This window comes from Polypterus senegalus, chromosome 1 (genome assembly GCF_016835505.1).
Source record: "Polypterus senegalus isolate Bchr_013 chromosome 1, ASM1683550v1, whole genome shotgun sequence".
Lineage (NCBI taxonomy): Eukaryota > Metazoa > Chordata > Cladistia > Polypteriformes > Polypteridae > Polypterus > Polypterus senegalus.
In genome coordinates this window covers 244,907,180-244,926,157 of record NC_053154.1, presented here as the reverse complement: position 1 = coordinate 244,926,157, position 18,978 = coordinate 244,907,180, and positions in this window count along the sequence as shown.

Sequence of the window (18,978 nt, the reverse complement as noted above, 5' to 3'; positions counted from 1 at the left end):
GAAACAGTATAAAAGTCTATGTTGGTATTCTGTATACTCATATAATTAATTCAATTAATGCAACCTTGCTGAAAGGGATTTGTACTGATGCAAAGCAGCCATTATAAAAAATCATCTTTAGACCACAATGTACTTCATATTTATACAGTATATTGATTTAAAACGTACACGTTGATTATTATAAAGTTCTTGAAAAAAATATTAGTCTTATTTTTTTTTGTCATCTTAAACATAATGATCTTGTAAAGGTTCAGCATGATTTTGATGAGTGGTGAGTGAACCCTGTGGAATTTGCTTTTCCATGAGTGTGGCAAAATTGTATTAATGTTCAGGAACCTCACCAACGTTGTCTTTAGAAGTTAATAAGGGAAGGAGGAAATGAATTAGTTTTAGGTTGATCATAATGGTGCAATAGTCTTTTAAATGTCTCGGTGAGGTAGAGAAAAATTTGGCAACTATGCTAGACTTGGTAATTTGACCAAAAATGTGGCCTGAGCTGTGAGGCAGCAATGCTAACCACTATGCCACTCTTCCTCAGTTGCTGATGAAATGTTATCTGCAAACAAAATACAACAGATGGACATAAACTAGCAATAACTAAAAAAAAATGTATATACACACACACACACACACATAGATAGATAGATAGATAGATAGATAGATAGATAGATAGATAGATAGATAGATAGATAGAGGGGAAATTCACATACTCCAGCAGCAGCATACTGATAAAAACAATATTAATTAAAGAAAAAAAAAAATATATATATATATTGTGACAGACGTCCAGGGATCTTGCCCCACCGGGACACCGCGAGAAGGGAAGGACCAGGAGAAGGGCAGTATCTTCCTTGGAATGTAAGAGGGCAGCCTCCCTGGATTGTATGGGAGCCACAGACCTGGGGAGCTCAATCCCTGTGGAGTGACGCGGCCACCGCCAGGGACACCTGGACAGCTCTGGAACTGGGGTATGCAGCGCTTCTGCCACACCAAGAAGTGCTGCCAGAAGAGCAGCTGAACTCATTGCAGCACTTCTGCCACTCCAGAGTGCTGTATAAAAGAAGCCGCCTCACTCCACTTGGGGAGCCGAATTTAGGAGGCAGGGGACGGAACTTGAGGATGAGGAGTGGAGGTGGAAGAAGAAGAAGAAGCATCGAGAGAAAGAACTTTAGTGGTGATTTGGAAACTGTGTGTTGTGTTGTGGAAAAGGGGAAACAAAAATAAACTGTGTGTGTTGTGGACATATGGTGTCATGTCTGTCTATGTCCTGGGCATCTTTCACTATATATATATATATTGTGAACACTGGCCCAGACACAGACAGACGGACATCTTGTTCATCACCCAACACACCGTTTATTTACAATATTTACAAGTCTTTAATCGTGCACTACCAACCCCAGTGCCTCCAGCACCGATCCCCCAAATGTCCAGGCCACACAGTCCTTTTGTCTTTCTCTCCTGGCCGCCTCCAGTCCTCACTCCAGCTCCGTCTTGCTTCCTCCCGACTACCGCCACGACTGCTGGGAGGCGGCCCCTTTTATGGGAACCCGGATGGGCTCCAGCTGCTTCCCGGCACTCCTCCGCAGACAAGCCCTTGTGTGGCGGAAGTGCCGGCATGCGCACCCGGAAGGCGTCCGGGTGTCCCCTGACGTCTTCCCCCCAGCACTTCCTATATAAAACAAAGCAAGTAATGCAAACTGATCCTCAAGACCCAAAAGCGTGTGCTATGCTCCAGCTACGTGTGAGGGAAGGGGATGCTCAACAAGCTTTAAATCTTCTGAAATAATACCATTAATATATTTATTTCTATTTAAAAAGGCATTTACATATTTTTGATAAAAGAAAAAGTGTGAAGCATCTGCACAGATTTCCAATCTCTGCTCAGATGCACTGCTCAGATGCTTTGTCCTTTTTTCTTCCATTAAAAATATAGAAACACTTTGTAAATTGTAATAAATCTTTTGTTATTATTATTTCACAGGGTCTCATATGTTTTCTGACTCAGACGTGAGGTCAGGCACCATTAAGGTTTTTTTTTATTAGACACCATTTTGTACATGCATTTGGCCCAGGAACCCTTCCCTTATATGGGTTCATTGTGCGATCGGAGAGTTGGCTGTGACTGTAGCAAACAATGATTACTTTGTGCTTACTCCATACCAACATTCTTCTATTTGAGCCTCAGAGTAATGGCAGATAATGTATGCCTACCAGCGCATCCAGAGAGCCTATGATTCGAGAGATCAGTGGTATATACCTGATCTGCCCTACATTGCAAGGAACTTAACATCCAGTGATGAAGATACAACACACAATGGATCTGCACAGAACAACATAGAATTCTAATAATATTCTCATTATGATCAGCTAATGTTCCCTTCAGATGAAAGTACTGCAAGTTTTTTGTATTTTTTTTTAACGCATGGAGTTTGCACAACCAGCCTGAGTAGTGACATCATAAATGTGTGAAGCAGATCAGGCAGTGAGTTTAATGTGAAGTGGAGTATGCTTATAGTACACATGCATGGAAGTTCTGCATTTGATGGCCTTGCAAAGCATCATGGGGTGCTGGAAAAAAATGTTCATCTAAGCTGGTCACATGGTAAATCTCCAGGGAAATATTAAGGAATCAAGGTCACTGGCAACAGAGTATATTAGCTGCAAAAACGTTTTGACAAATTTTTCCAATCACACCTAGTTTTAACACTCTTAGCTATGACTTTCAATGATATTTTAGTATTCGTTAATGTGTAATCTCATCTTTTGAGATTATTCTACACAATTTTCTGTTACACAGGCTTAGAAGTTACATTGGGCTGACAGACTCTTATGTAGTTTAGCTCATACTTCTCTTTTACTATATACAGAAATTGTGTCGACAAGCATTCCTGTCTGAATGGTGTGGTAAACCTCACTACTCGTTGTTAGGCCTGATAATTTCAGGAATGGTTTTGTATTTAATTTGTTTTTAATTTTGTTTTAATATTGTGTTAAGTTTCATTATTCCTTGTATTCTTTTATAAATCTTTTGGGGATTCTTGTGATTAGCATGGTTGCAATATAACAAACACTGATGCACACCAAGAAGTGCCAGAAATTGGACTCAGTCAAAGGAAAGATGTTCATGAGACACCTTGAAAGACTTATTGGTTTTGACTCATTTTGGTTTTGTTTTCTGCTTTTAATTCAGAAAAAACACAAAACATATCTTAAACATTTTTTCTTTAGAATCTCCTATTCAATTTACCAAACCCATTAGCTGTTTCTGTCTATATGGTACCATTAGGAGATATCATTTGAAAATATTCATTTGTCTTTCACTGTTAGGTAGATAATGATGTGTCTGTCAAATTCAAGGTTGGCCCCTTCCTTTCACCTGATTCTATCAGAACTGGCTCCAGCTCTCCACAACAACAAATTATAAAAGCATATTAGGAAATGAACATGTTAAAACTAATTAAGTTAAAGGCTTTAAATGTATGAGGCCATCGGGTTTAAAAATGGATTAATGGATGGCAGACAGTTATTTTGGTAAGAGTAAACACAGAAGATGACTGGACAGAACAAATTGCAAACAAATATTACACATTCAGGGTCCTCTCTAATCTCAAGTCAATTTATATACTTTAGTGACATCCAACTACACTTCATCATCTTGTAGGCTCATTTCCTTTCATTACCAGGTAAAGGCCACATAAATATCATATATATCTCTTGTTTTATACTCTCCCTGTGTTAGTCTATTTTCTGACAGACCCCAGAATATACTGTACCTAACATAATAAAGAGTTACATTTGGATATGGTCACAATTTGCGTATTGGGATTATAGTTAATACAGATAGAAATCGCCATTTTTGGTAGCTGTCAGTTTTGTCATTCTGTATATCCAATATAATCAATGCCAATATTTAGCAAAATATTTTAATTTCTGTAGTGCTTTTAATATTGAATTTCTACAGAGTCAGAAGGATTCAGAAGATAGGTCAAGAAGGTAAACTTTGACCCCGATTACAGAGTTTGCATTGAGAAACAGGATTAGCTGATGATACTTTTCTATGCTGTACTTTGTGATGAACACAGAACCAGTTTCTGCTTATGTATCTGCTACATATTTTATGGAGCTTCAGTCAAACAAAACACATGCTCACTAAAGTGAGATTATTCTTAGTTGTTCTGCTATTATCTTAATAAATAATACGCTACCATGGCTGTCGGTTTGTCTGGCCAGGATTTTAAATCACCAGTAGCTCGCAAACCGTTTGACCTATTGACCTGAAATTTGGTACACATATACTACGTGATGTCTACTATCTGCTTTTGGATTGACCTCTAAGATTACATCATCCATCCATCCATTATCCAACCTGCTATACCCTAACTACAGGGTCATGGGGGTCTGCTGGAACCAATCCCAGCAAACACAGGGTGCAAGGCAGGAACAAATCATGGGCATGGCACCAACCCACTGCAGGGTGCGGACACACACACACACACTAGGGACAATTTAGAATTGCCAGTGCACCTAACCTGCATGTCTTTGGACTGTGGAAGGAAACTGGAGCACCCGGAGGAAACCCACGCAGACACGGGGAGAACATGCAAACTCCACGCAGAGAGGCCCTAGGAAGCGAACCCGGGTCTCCTAATTGAGAGGCAGCAGCGCTACCCACTACGCAACCGTGCCGCCCAAGGTCATTCCTTTTTTTATTTTTATTTTATTTTATTGTAAAATCAATTCTCGGCAACAGCTAGCAGGGTGGCCATGTGGCGCATGCATACGGGCACTGTTCTATATCCCTACCACCTTTGCCATCACTTCCTCTACCTCTTCATATCTTAATTCATTCTTGAGGCAGATTGAAGACTTAAGTGCCAGCTTAAGTGAAAAATTAAAGAAAATGTACTAAATAATTGCAACACAAACACTGACTTAATCAGTTTTAACGCGAAAGATGCCAATGAAAGAAGAGAAGAAGTGGGCCGCTAGGGTGGAGAAAAGAAGAGCTACTCAGGAAGCAGCAAGCGCATCAACCTCTGAGCAAATGAATGCTAAACGTACAGAGAAAGAGTCTGAAATCTAGGAATGCTCAAGTCAAGTGTTTCACTGCCATTACTGGTTACTGTATATTTTTAGATGTCTTTAGCCATATTGACTTACAAGATCAGAATATGTTACAGTTATTAACAGATATTTTTAAAGTTGGACTCAAAAGCAGAAATTTAGGATAGAGGAAACATTAAAGAAGAACCTTTTTGGTTTAGGCAAATGGAGATTAAGTTTTTTAAATTATGGAGTTATTACAGTGGACCCAGACTGGCACTGTAAAATAAGTTCAACAAGAATATGGCAACAAGTAAAGGGAAACTTGTTAAGGGTAAATTTCACACAAGCATTATTAGAAAGTAATTAATTAGACAGGATTGACAATGTTTTTTGGGCAGAATTGCCCGTTCTTCTTAAAATATTCAGATGTTTTACTGTTCTAAAATAAAGGAGATGAGTAAATGAAGTGCACAGATAATATGGACTACTGGAGCTCTTACCAGTGGGCTCATAGAGATAATATTTGATTGGTGATATTTAATTAGAAGTATTGGTGCAGGTAATGCTGGCATTGAAGTATCAGTGAAAATCATCAAACAGGACCAGCTGTGACAAATCCTTGACCATGATGTTTGTTCATTGATTGAGAAAGCAACCATACATCCAGTCACTACACACTTCAATAGGAGAAGAACATTTTACTAAGGACTTCACAGAGAGATACTATGGTAGGGTTGTGACACATACATCTCTAATTACCCTTCATTACACCTAAAATACATTGTGGGCAAAGTATTGCAAAAAAATCTGCAACAATTTAGTGAACTGTAACAAAGCCACCTTGTCACTTCAGATTAGCATCACCATTTTCTCAACAAGCAGATGAGTCTACATGTAGTGCATACCAACGCAAAAGGTCTCCAGGCCTGTTGGACTGAGTTTAAATTCTTTTTTGATCAATATTAATTTATATTATATTTTTTTGTTTGAAATATTTCATCATGTCATCATTGCCACCCTAATATTTGTAAAAAGCTCATTTGTTGCTGGCCTTGTTTTTCAGACATTTCATATGATGTCGTGATGCTACCATTTTAAAAGAAGGCTAGAGAGTCATCTGAACTTTAAATATTGCTGCAACATCTTCAAAAAGACCTAGCACCCAAGCAATAAAAAGAAATACAAGGACTTTTGGCTTTGAATTTCATTCTTTATTTCCACTGTTGATTCTGGTTAGTGTTTTAGTTTTGGTGAAAAATCTTACATACAGTATCATATCAAACATTTGCTAACCAAATTCCCTTATGAAAACATTCACTCATCTAAGTCACACTGTATATAAAATCCTATCTGAAAGGACTCCACTTCCAGTCCAATATGAACATAATTTAACATAAATTCTAGATTCCAACAATGAAGAGTTCTGGTGTCTGTGTTATGGTGTGACATGCTTTTTCCTGGCCTGTAGGTCCACTGATTCAAGCTAAGGTAAACGTGGGTAAATCCAAAGCAGTTCTAAGAGACCAGATTTATCTAAAAGTGGGATATTTTATTCTGATAATAGTATACTCTTCTATATTGACTTGTCATAATCCATATAAATCTTTGTGTGCTTATTTAATTCACGACTAAAAAGACTGATACAAAATGTTACACTTAATGGCACTAAACAGTGTCCCACTAAACAGTGCCATAGTGCCCCCATCGTTCACCTTCCAGTGCTATGCGAATGTCTTTCCTGGCTGACCAGGATAAATCACTTATTCTTCTGCTCTAGGGCTGTGTTACAAACTACAAGCATACAGGACTCAATCTAGTGTTGAAATTACCTGTTATTGTATTACTATAATATCAAATAAAAAATACACATATTCAAAGTAAATACTGTGGTTTAAAGTTTTTATCTCTCAAATGTTTCCATCCAAATTTCTTTATAAAATTCTGATTCAGCCCCTGTCAAAAAGGAAAATATCGAAGGATTACATGCGGGAGAGGACAGTTTGGAAACATTTGAGTGTAGAAATATATTCTGTTTTACTAAAATAGCATTGTATTTTTAAATATACAGTATATAATGAACTGTAATAGCAAAACACAATTTGTTTCACACTTCAATACCTAAAATGATGGTGGTAAACTGAAGAATGTGTAATCTTTCACACTTATTTTGTGTTAACAAAGTAATAAAAAATTTAGAAAAATAATTTTTGATGCAGTGAATTAGAAAACTAAAATAAGAAAAGGGGCCATTCTGTCCAACATAGTTTCAAGTTTCATTCTTGTAATTCTATTTAAAACAATATGACATTGGGATTTGAAGTTCCCAAAGTTCTGCCATCTAATAATTCTTATTCCAATAAACTGTAAATTATTCCATGTTAAGGGCAGACTGCAGGATACACATACACTACAGGCTCAATAGGTCAGAGCTTACTAGCGAGTAAGGTTTGACAAGATATTGCTATCATCTGCAAAACATGGTTTCTGCTTTCTAAAAAGTCGCCAATAGCTAAATCAATTATTTTTATTGCAGTAACAGGTACACAACTAGCAGAATTCAAATGGCAGTCCACTGAACATTTATAAATGGATTGTTTACCAAACTCTGGACATTGCAACTGAAATGGTCAAATTGGTGATTTTATGGGACATTATTTCTTCCTTATGAATGCTACAGTTCTTACAACCAAAGCTAATCTTTGTGCATATTTCAGATTTTGTAATTTTAAAAGAATTCCGCCAACAAAAGGAAAACTGTTTTGTCTTGTTTAGAAAATGTTACTAATCTACAGGCTAAAATATTTGAAAGGCAATTTTAGCAGCACTCAAAAGCAAATAGGGTAACAGAAAAGCTCAGGGATTTGCATTCAATTGGGATTGTTTAGTATACATTAAGTTACTCTGAATAGTCTTTGTACTTTGTAATTTGCTACAATGCTGTAGGGCATGTAGTTGAGGTATTCAGAATTTACACTAAATATGACTGACATCACTACAGTAAGAACAAAAATGAAAAGGGATATACACATATGTATTTTTTCTGATTAATCATGAAAGTGAATTAAACTGCAAAAGCTGGGCTTTAAGCTTTGTACAGAAGAAGAAAATCCATGAGTTTGTTGCCAGCTGGCCAGATATGTCCAGATCGCAGCCTCTAGGCAGAAAGCATAAACGCTGAGGATATCAGGAGCATGACGCTAATTCGGTCTTTTGCTGGTTATAAGAAATTGGCTTTCTACATGTTGGCCTTCCATTGTTATAGTGCATTTAAAAATCCTTGTCAGATTTATGCACATATCTCACCCATAGACTAAACATCACCTAGAGTCAATTAATGTCAGCATTAAACAATTATCTAAAGTCCTCCTCATAAAGTTCAAAGAGGGGCTCTCAGGGTCTTAGCAAAGACTTAGGGAAAATGAATGGAATTGACCTGAGGTGCAATTAAACAAAAAGCAACCTTCAATGTACTGTATTTTATATACTTTAAGCATGGATCCCCTTTAGAAAGATGATCAAAAACATCATAAGCACTTAAATATACTAAACTGTCTGATCCGGTCTGTGCTTTAGATAATATTCTAGTACTCCCGATATTTAAAAGTTATGTTTTTTCTTAAAAATATTTATTGCACAAGCCTAGCTTTGTTCACCATTCACAATAACACACAAAAAAAAATACTTGTTGTTTCTTGAGATGCAAAAACCTTGCTTTCCTCTCATAATATCTTTAACAAATAAAACAAGAAATGAACCCAGTTGCCGCCAGTATCAAGTGATAAGTTCAATTGTTGTATGGACTCTTCTAAATAAATCAAATACTATTTAAATATTTCGGATTTTCAAGCATTTTTGCATCCTCCCCTGCAAATGAAATAAGGAAACTGTTTGAGATGCTCTTGTCTTTGTTGTACTCCCACATACTCAAAAATGTTTGCACGCTGTGCAAAAGTGGCCTCTCTTGGCAGATGTGTTTGTTTCATTAGACACTTAGTGGATAGAGCGCAGCTTCAGTCCCTGCTGGGAATGCCTTTTTTCTCCCAGCAGTTTGAATTCTGCACTGTGCGCCCACACATGTTAAGCCACTATAAAGAGCATCTTTTTGTTTGCAGGCGCTCAGTGTTAGGTTAGGCCAAAAGAGTGTTTTGCATGGCAATTAATCAAATGACCTTTTTTCGCTTTGATCAGGTAAAAATGGAGCGGGCGTGAACAAAAGCGCATGGATCATCTGCAAATTAAATTAAAAGTCTGAAGCTGCAAGGACAGAATGTGAGTCACATGTGTTTACACTGGCACTTAATGTCTAATAAATAAGGGGTGATCAATGTGCGACCACGATATGGCGTTTGAATTCATTTTTTTTAGTATGACCACCTTGATGAATGGTTTATGGTATACACATGTACAAATTATAATGAGTACATGGTGTAGAACTGTATAATACAATATAACTATTGACATATCACTATCCATTTATATAGTCTACATAATTTTGGTTTTGAATTTCACATTTTTATGAGACAAGGGAGCTATAATAAAAATTGCTGTTGGCAATATAGGAAACATAACACTCCTAATAAATTCAATGTACAAATGCTGCCTGTTTGGATCCTGCAATTCTCCAAAACATGCAGTAAAACATTAAGTTTTAAAGTTGCAGCTTGAACCTTACAAATACAAAGAGTAGAAATGTTTGGTGAAAAAAAAAACATTTGAGCTTTTCGTTAAGGTTTCAATCACTGCCATGACAGGAGAAAATAAAGCCTTCTGTCAGAAAATCCGCCTACAAACTTCAACCTTAGACTATAGAGAATGGCATACGGACATTAAGTGCTTCCTATGGTATATCAGTTCACACGGTCACATGTGTGAAATTTCGGGGAAGTGCTGACTCCTCCAAAGACTTAAACATACAAGTCAAAAAAAGGAAAATGTAATTAGAACAAAGCCATCATTCACCATCTAAAAGTTTCAGAATAGCAAATATTCTATATAATAATAATAATATTATCAAACTATTTTTCTTGCACGTCTTCAAAAGTTTCCAAGCAAATATAAAAGGCAAAGCAAAATATCTCATGATTCATATGTTTGATTTTGCAATTACATTTTTGGGGATTAAGTTTTCAAATCAAATTGTAATATTTGTATATCATTATAACAATATCAGACTATTTGTATGCTTGATATGATTTAAATTTTCTGATTTCATTCATCGTGTTTAAGGTGAAACCGAAATATTACATTCTTTTGCATTCTCAACAATGTCTAACTATATATTGTTTCTTGGAAATGAAAGGCCCGTTGTAAGAAAGTTCATTAAAATAATTTGATATTTTTAATTAAAAAGAAACACACAAAATGCAGAAACACTATCTTAGGAACATAGAGTAAATTATCGAAAAGCCAAAAATATTGCTTCAAGTACAGTATTTTTATTGCTTTAAACAACACATTTCTTTGCCTTTTCCTGTTAAAGTGTTTTAAAGCATTCAATTGTACTCACACATCCAAATAAATCTCATTATGCCATCAGCCTAATCTGCAATGAAAAACACGTTTATCTTCATGAAAAATGTTCTTGTGTTTGCCAGCCCAACTGATGTAATAATCTTACATACTATATATGACTTTTCTAATAAGCTTCCATAACACAAAGCAAATTGTCTTTGAAATAACCTAAAAGGCTGAAAGTTTTTAATTGACCACTTACTCACCTATGCCTATTTCTTTCAGATTAAAATAAATCTAAAGAAGAAATACATTCAAGAGTTAAAGAGAGCTAGCGAGTGAACAGGATAAAGGAGACAATGTACTTACATTAGCAGTAGAGACGGCAGTGTGGGCTTTTCAGGATCATTAACACATAGTTACGTTTTCGGGGAGAGCAATAAATGACTCCAGTAAATTGTGACACCAGGAGAAGGGATACTCCAGGGATGGCAGAACGAGCTCATCTGATAAGTAAGCAATGTGATAATCTTGAGAGGAGTGGTATATGATGATTTCTCTGTAAGTAAGAAAGGGTTGTTCCCACTTCACTTGGGGTCTTGACATTGAAATTGTCATGGTAATTAACTAGAGAGAAAGGCAAAGAATCTTTTGATAGAAAAGATATTCGGATAGAATAATGTGTAGGTGGTCAAGTCACTCACTGTCCCCTAACAATTTGTCTCTTGAAAATTCCTGGTATGATACGTGAGGCTAGTAACACAGAGTAATTAAAACCTGAAGTAAAGAATTTTGCCAGCTTTGTTCATTTTTAAAAGAATTTTGGAGGGTTTTGACGATGAATTTATTTATTTTTTTATAAGATTTTATTTATTGCCAATTTTCAACAATTTGTCTGGACTTGATGAGAGGTAGTGTAGCCACATGGCAAAAAAAAAAAAATCAGTCTTGCGGCTTTCAGTTTTTCATATTAAAAGCACACATTTTAGACCGATGTGTGCAGAGAATTCTCCTGCTTAAATTAATGAGTGGCATCATTTAAAAAAATCAGACAGAGCCATAAAATTGTGTATGTTTTTTCAAAAATGACAAATTTAATGTTGCTTTCAGGGCTTGACAACAAAGTCCAAAGAGTTCATTTCAGCATTTGACCCTAAATGTAGGTAGAGTGGATTCATGAAATGGATAAATGTTGTTGTTCCAAATGTCTGTCAGAAGCGGTGGAGACATGTTACATGTTGATTAGCACACGCAAGTAAGAAATTCAGTGTGCTCTGCACACATGACAATAACAACACTATGAAATAGTGCGCTGCTTCTTGTGCTCGCCCCCTGGATACTACAGCATTGCTCCAAATGTTTTCACTTTCATTTAATTTAGGGCAAAGACAGGGGATCCAAAACCTACTGATTCTAAGGCTGCACAATGTGCACCTGAAAGAGGTAAATATAAATCCTGTAGGTACATTTTACTGCTCAAAGGTTGACCTTTGACAGCTCATGAATCCTAAAAGAGATTGTAACTTATGTTTCATTTAATAGTCAACTTTGTCACAGGCGTTTCTCCAAAAATTCCTTCAGGGAAATAGCTTCAGACAAAAAGGATAGGAGATACAGCTGAGGTAAAAGGAGTCCAAACAGACAATTTGGTTTCAGAAGGCATTGCATGTTTTGTGAGATCTTTTGCTAGTCTTGTTTAAAACTCTTTCGGGACTTCATTTTGTTTACTTATTATTGGGCTGATGCCTTTACCTAAGGTGACTTACAACATCTGAGATATATGATCAGTTACATAGTTCTTCCAACTGAAGTGACTTGCTCATGGTCACACAGTCTCATTCACAGACCTTGAACAACAACAACCTCAGGGTCTAAAGTCCAAACTCTTAACCACTATGGCACACTCCCTGTCTTTTCTTCCAGAATGAGAATGATCTGATTGGAGCACAGTGATAAAAATTAAATAATATTATACAGGAGCAAAGACTACATTTTAGTAATCATAGTAAAGTGTTTCATTACCACAAACTACTGTTCATACATTTCACTATATATTACTGAGCTCATAATGAAAATTCTTTCAAACTGCAAAAAAAAAAAAAAAATGTCAAGACACTACTTTAAAGATCTGACCCCCATGTGTGACTTTGCTGAGATCTCAACAGAAACTCAAGGAGGGACACTTGTGAGACTATCAGGGTATTTTTTCTCAGTGGAGAAATCTGAGTAAAATGAGACAAAAGAAAATGTCTCCATTTTATGTCTTTCTGATCTTATTGCTGGCTAGGAGGAAATAAGAAAATATTTACAAGGTCTCTTTTTTAATTTTTCATTCGTATGGGTTAAGCCATCACCATTAAAGTGGTGTTTTTGTAACTCACATTTCTCTTTTGTTTCCTTACAGTTATCACACTTTCTGTCTTGCACTAAGCATTAAAAGGTGCTGCTAACAGAATTATGCATTAGACCACAACAAACAGAATATTCTGCTTCTAGAGTTATGCACCAACCATACCATATCAATCATATTTCTGACAACTCAGATAAATTTGTCTCATGTGTTAATTTTGTTTCTTACCTGAATTTAAATTCAACTCATTCATTTTATGGTCATGATAGGTTACAGCACAATTAAAAGTGTTCCTTGCTAGTTTGGTGTGGAAAGATTAAAACCTGCAATGAAAATGCAGCAAACAGTGCAAAAACTGGACAACAAATCTTTTAATGGGAGTTTTTTTTTTGCTTTTATGTAACAAAAAAATCTCCCAATGGGGTAAGCCAGCGTTTCTCAACCTTTAAGTGTTTGCGACCTGAGCACTTACATACACTTACATTACACCTACATTGCATTACATCTACATTGCACTACTCACACACAGACTGTACCTGCATACCTCTGAATACTGACTGGAACATACATCTGCACTTTATGGAATATGCATCTGTACTTATAAAACTTTATCTGTGCAATAACTGTCATTTGTACTTGCTGCTCATTCAACTCATATTGCTCTATAACATCTTTTAAAATGTACACTTTTTATTTTATATAGCTAGTCTATTTTTAACTTGTAATTTTTTTTAATTATTTTGAATTATTTTTTAGCTTTATTGGATCTAGGCTGAGTGACTTTTTCTCGTCATACACATTTCATTGTATGTTGACCCTGTGTTAACCTACACTCACCTAAAGGATTATTAGGAACACCTGTTCAATTTCTCATTAATGCAATTATCTAATCAACCAATCACATGGCAGTTGCTTCAATGCATTTAGGGGTGTGGTCCTGGTCAAGACAATCTCCTGAACTCCAAACTGAATGTCAGAATGGGAAAGAAAGGTGATTTAAGCAATTTTGAGCGTGGCATGGTTGTTGGTGCCAGACGGGCCGGTCTGAGTATTTCACAATCTGCTCAGTTACTGGGATTTTCACAAACAACCATTTCTAGGGTTTACAAAGAATGGTGTGAAAAGGGAAAAACATCCAGTATGCGGCAGTCCTGTGGGCGAAAATGCCTTGTTGATGCTAGAGGTCAGAGGAGAATGGGCCGACTGATTCAAGCTGATAGAAGAGCAACTTTGACGGAAATAACCACTCGTTACAAACGAGGTATGCAGCAAAGCATTTGTGAAGCCACAACACGCACAACCTTGAGGTGGATGGGCTACAACAGCAGAAGATCCCACTGGGTAGCACTCATCTCTAATACAAATAGGAAAAAGAGGCTACAATTTGCACAAGCTCACCAAAATTGGACAGTTGAAGACTGCAAAAATGTTGTCTGGTCTGATGAGTCTCGATTTCTGTTGAGACATTCAAATGGTAGAGTCAGAATTTGGCGTAAACAGAATGAGAACATGGATCCATCATGCCTTGTTACCACTGTGCAGGCTGGTGGTGGTGGTGTAATGGTGTGGGGGATGTTTTCTTGACACACTTTAGGCCCCTTAGTGCCAATTGGGCATCGTTTAAATGCCACGGGCTACCTGAGCATTGTTTCTGACCATGTCCATCCCTTCATGACCACCATGTACCCATCTTCTGATGGCTACTTCCAGCAGGATAATGCACCATGTCACAAAGCTCTAATCATTTCAAATTGGTTTCCTGAACATGACCATGAGTTCACTGTACTAAAATGGCCCCACAGTCACCAGATCTCAACCCAATAGAGCATCTTTGGGATGTGGTGGAACGGGAGCTTCGTGCCCTGGATGTGCATCCTACAAATCTCCATCAACTGCAAGATGCTATCCTATCAATATGGGCCAACATTTCTAAAGAATGCTTTCAGCACCTTGTTGAATCAATGCCACGTAGAATTAAGGCAGTTCTGAAGGCGAAAGGGGGTCAAACACCATATTAGTATGGTGTTCCTAATAATCCTTTAGGTGAGTAAATAAACCTAAACCTAAACCTAACCAGAGTTTTCATAACAGTTTTAATTGCGCCCCCCAACGTTTTTTGAAAGGAGCCCACTAATACCAATTTGATCTTTTTTAATTAATGATATATCATAGATGCATATTTTATTATACCTACTTAACTTCTATCAACATTTATCTAACTCTATATTTATTTTTCTAGTATCAGAATGTAGTTTAAGTTAATTTGTTTTGGTTTCAATAGATGTATTTTTCATATTTTTGATTCTTGTTTTCTTTTTTTCACATCTTGCCCCCCTTTTTGTTACTTCGCGCCCCCCTAGAGGGGCCTGCCCCACAGGTTGAGAACCACTGGGGTAAGCAAAATTTGCTTGACAAGATTTCTTAAAGTAAGCTAAATAATAGTAAAAACATTTTTTTTGATAACTTAATAATTCTTACAATAAGAAAACCAAGATTTAATGTCATGATATAAATACTTTTCACTTGCTTAGCTTTCATATTTTGCAGTGCAGTGCAATGACAGAGTGCAGTATATACAGATCAATCAATAAACACAGCAATGATAATAAACCATATGAATAAATATGCCTTAATATAAAAAAATTAACTAACTAGTACAAACACACTGCACAGTGCTTACAAGTCAAAACGTGATAATTCAGGTCATAACAATATGTGAGATGCAGGTCTATAGAATTCTTTCTAAAGACTATTGCTAAAATAAAAATTTTCATTTGAACGCCCAGATACATTTTAGAATTTATATTCCTAGATTAGCATATATAAGCAAGAATTGCATTGTACTCTGTTTATGACCCTATAGACCTTATAATATTCCTGTTTTTCATGTGCAGTATCTAATTATGACCCTTTACCACTGCTTTTCTTACCATGCTGTTGACTGTTTACAGTAACAGTACATGCAGCTAATTCTTTACTTCATTTTGAAACTGTTTGTGCATTTCATGATGAGTTGTAATCTCTTTATTGCCTTGGTAAACTTCATTGTGATCATATTTGTTTTGAAAGGCATTATGTCAAATTGATTTTGACTGATTAAATCATGATCCCGTGTAAGTAAACTTCAGTGCTCTCTCTCTCTCTCCCTCTCTATCCCTCCACATCTCTGCAAAGAGTTTTCATTTAACCTAGCGGCATTCAAAAGTAAGCATCATCATAAGTGGCTTTCAAAGTAAAAACTCAATAGAAATGGAAAAAAAAAACAATATTCAAACACTGGAAATATGAGAAGGAATTATAAAGCCAATCTATTAAGTAGTAGTTCTGATGGTTTAACCCTTTATAGAATTTTTTTAAACAATGCATCAAATTTGCCTTTTTAAAATTAAGCATTGCAGCTAATGAAATACTTACTGCATGATTAGGCAACCCGGTCCTCCCACAGAGTTATGGATTCAATGACTGAACAGCTATTAAGGACAACAGATGATGCAAGACAATTCACCCAAGCAGAGAGATGACTACTTGGCTGTTCACAGGGTCATCTACTGTACAAACTAGTGATGAGCAACAAGCCTGAAGTGTAAGCTGCAAAAGATAGAAAAAGGGAAGGGCAAGTGCAGCCCTTTTTATTTAAAAAACAGTATGGTTCATTTCGGAGCTGCCTTTTCTTTTCCATTCCCCTAGTGGAATTCACCAAAAGTGATCCACCTAAGCAATCTCCTTTGAGTTAAGTCATTTTTTTTCAGTGCTTCATTTGGTGAAGAGATCATAAAACATAATCTGTTTTGAGCCTTTATTTATTTATTTTTTTTGTCACACTATGATTGTGATTGCAAGGCAAAAAATTGTAAATCTGCCCATAATAAGTAACTTTAAAATAAAAGCTAAATAAATGCTGCTTTTGAATTGGAATAATGGTTCACCTCATTTAATCCATGCTTAGTCAGACCTAGAGAGACTTTACTGCTTTTATTAAGCGTGATCAAAGATCAAAGAAGCAGGTCTCACTTCTAAAAAGAAACCTTTGTAACTGTAGTTGTCTTTTCCCATGCCCTCAGCAGAAAAGGGTCAGTGTGCCAGCTCATATGTTAGACTGGTATCATACTAATTTGTACAGGGGCATCACAATGAGGGTAACAGTGCTGACAACTTAATATTTCTGTTTCTGTTACCACTGTCATTGTGTCTGTAATGTACTGCTCACAATGTTAATATAACACCTCTGTAAAATGAGCCATTGATTTCTACTTCTTCTCTGTCTACCAAAGAGAAGTGGCAGTGAAGAATTGTAGAAGCTGGCTGAAGCAAACATGCCACACATCCAGTTACAAATGCTAAATTTTTATTCTTCGTCTAAGTTCTTCTCTACCGAGTCATAAATACGAGTTCTAAAGAATGTGCACAAAACTATTTATCTTGGTTTGACATGGTTCCAGTTATCTTGTCACTATACACCTTTGCTTTGCTTTGAGCCCCAACATATAGCTATATTTAGTCATTAATATAATCTATACTTGTATTTTAACAGAGAATTGGCCCTCTGTGCCTGCACTCAGTGAAGAGCGCTATACAAAAATAAGTTATTCTTCTTCTTTGGTAATTCCCATTTCATTTACACCATAATGTACTTGGTAATAAAGAAGGATAATGTCCTAAGGAACAAATGTTTTGTTTAGTACCAGAGATTACAAAGGTATTTCTTTGAGTTGTTATTAGAATAGTTAGGCTCATTAATTGTTATTAATTTTTCAACACATTGCTAGTGCAAAACCAAATGCATAAACCACAAGCAAAACATGAGTGAAAACCAACAATTCTTTCCCAAATTTATTTTCTTTGTTTGTTGTTTGAGGGTTAGTTTTGGGCAAGTGTTCCCTTTGTTTGGTTGAGAATCACAGTTTTTATAGAGCAACCCAGTGTCAAATGTTGTACACGTGCACATTATGGTACCCAGCAATGCACCGCATGCATGGCCAGAAAAACGAACCCACAGAAAAACATGAATACAAAGTGGTGATGAAATGACATCCCCAGGATAATGATAAAAAAATCAAAACAATAAATAATTATGAAATAACTGTGTTTATATAGGCATTGATATTACAGATAATGTACATGTCCCACATTTAACAACATCACCATAACCATCCATCCATCCATCCATCCATCCATTTTCTAACCCGCTGAATCCGAATACAGGGTCACGGGGGTCTGGTGGAGCCAATCCCAGCCAACACAGGGCACAAGGCAGGTGCCAACCCACCGCAGGACACACACACAAACACACCCACACACCAAGCACACACTGGGGCCAATTTAGAATCGCCAATCCACCTAACCTGCATGTCTTTGGATTGTGGGAGGAAAACGAAAAAACGAAACAAAAAAATCAAAAGACTAGTGCATCATTGACATACCTCTAGGATCTAATGACTGGTCATGTTTCATGTAAGAAGATTCACAACTTACCCCAATCCAACAGCACTGATGCTACAGTACCAGGTTACTTCTAGAGCAGTGGTCTCAAACTCCGGTCCTTGAGGGCCGCAATAGCTGCAGGTTTTCATTCTAACCCTTTTCTTAATTAGTGACCTGTTTTGCTTCTAATTAACTTGTTTTGAATTAATTCTAATTGACTTACTCTTGAAGGCTCAGACCCCTTAATGGGTTCTTTTTCCTTAATTAGCAACCAAACAATAATGGGAAACAAAATGAGCCAAAACATGACCAGCAAACTGTGTTCATCATACGACATCTGAAAATAGAGAAAGATGAAAGTCTCCGGAATGTTGATCTGCTCAGGTCCCCAAAATATTTCAACAGTGTTCTTAGTAAAAAGAAAATCAGCAATTTCAGAATTGTATGCTATTACTCAATGAGAGCAGCAACAAACCATGGAATTAAAGAACGGGTTTAATAAACAACAAAAATCAGCACCTAATTAAGCAACTGCTTGGAGTGAAATTGGTTGGAGTTTGAGGTCCTGACTTAGTTGGTCTTCTGTTGGCTCACTCACTTCACATTTCATTTCTGTTTGGGTGCCATTTAAGGAAAGAAATGAAACAATTCAGGGGAACAAGTCTTAAAAAAGAACTCAATGAAAATGAAAGGAAAAGGAGTTCATT